Genomic DNA, 1,127 nt, shown 5'->3' on the forward strand with positions numbered 1-1,127 from the left:
AGGTAAATTAAACGAGCCGTACACTAAATCAACTTTTCCGAGCTACAATATCAATATTTTTCTTCACAACAATTTCAATATGTTCTCTGTAGAGTCTGCGATGAAAATTCAGATTCAAGCATTTTACACGAAAATTTCGATTTCAGATTTTAAATAAGAAATTCTAACAAGATGACAGCATATTCGGACGTCGGAGATTTGCTATATAACGAAACCTTTCCTGCAATACTTAATCGTATACAGACAACTGAAACAGAACATTATCTACAATTCTGGCATGTCGTATTTTATCTAGTTTGTATTTTGGCTGTGATCGGAGTTGCGATAGGAATAGTTATATTGATTTACCTCGTGTGGAATTACATAAAAAATTCATTGTGATCAAAGTAGGTTTAGTTTACAAATTTTTGCTAAAAAAAAGAACAACAAATATTTACTGAGTTTATGTTCCTAATATTTTATAAACATCGAAATTAACATTTTTAAATTGCAACCATGTATATTTCTACTCCTAATGCAAATTTTAAGGAAAATCCCAGTTCGGTTTGGCTAAAATCAGATGATGAAGTTGAAAAGGCGACGACGAGTTTAGTGTATGATGGCGCAACGTTTGGATTTGCCGATTTTTTATGGTATCTTCTATTCATATCCCTGGCGATTGCGGGTGTCATGTGTCTTACAATTTGCATATTCCTCATTTGGGAATTTTATATTCGTCGCGACTAAAATATGGGCAAGATGCATAGATTTCTTTAAAACAAAATTTTACTTTCACCGAGTTAGAAAATAAAATGCAAGTAGAATTTAACGAGCGTAATTTGAAATAAACAACAAAAAGCAAAAGAAATCATTTTTTATTAAGAAATATTGAAATTGCAATTAATGTAAAACTTTACATTCCATTTAACACAATTAGTTTAATGAAACCGTCTAAATAGAAGTCCATTAGAATGCGAGCAAATCGAGAACCCAAGTAAAAAGAGTACAGTACAAGTTTTGCAATGTACAACCGACAACTTTATTGTAACATAGTTAGTCATTTTTACTTATTATCGAAAATCGAATTAGGCAGTCGTGAATTATGGCGATCAGATTATGAGCTTCGGGAAGAATTTCGTTTACAAAAT

General features: G+C 31.3%; 1 long non-coding RNA gene across 1 annotated transcript; it reads left to right on the forward strand.

Annotated features, from left to right (window-relative positions):
* Positions 1-206: 206 nt before the first annotated feature.
* Positions 207-808, forward strand: LOC132793075 (uncharacterized). The gene is made up of 2 exons (XR_009633069.1): positions 207-386; positions 529-808. It is a non-coding gene; the product is annotated as an uncharacterized LOC132793075 (long non-coding RNA).
* Positions 809-1,127: the final 319 nt, after the last annotated feature.

Source organism: Drosophila nasuta, chromosome 3, assembly GCF_023558535.2.
Source record: "Drosophila nasuta strain 15112-1781.00 chromosome 3, ASM2355853v1, whole genome shotgun sequence".
NCBI classification, from domain to species: domain Eukaryota; kingdom Metazoa; phylum Arthropoda; class Insecta; order Diptera; family Drosophilidae; genus Drosophila; species Drosophila nasuta.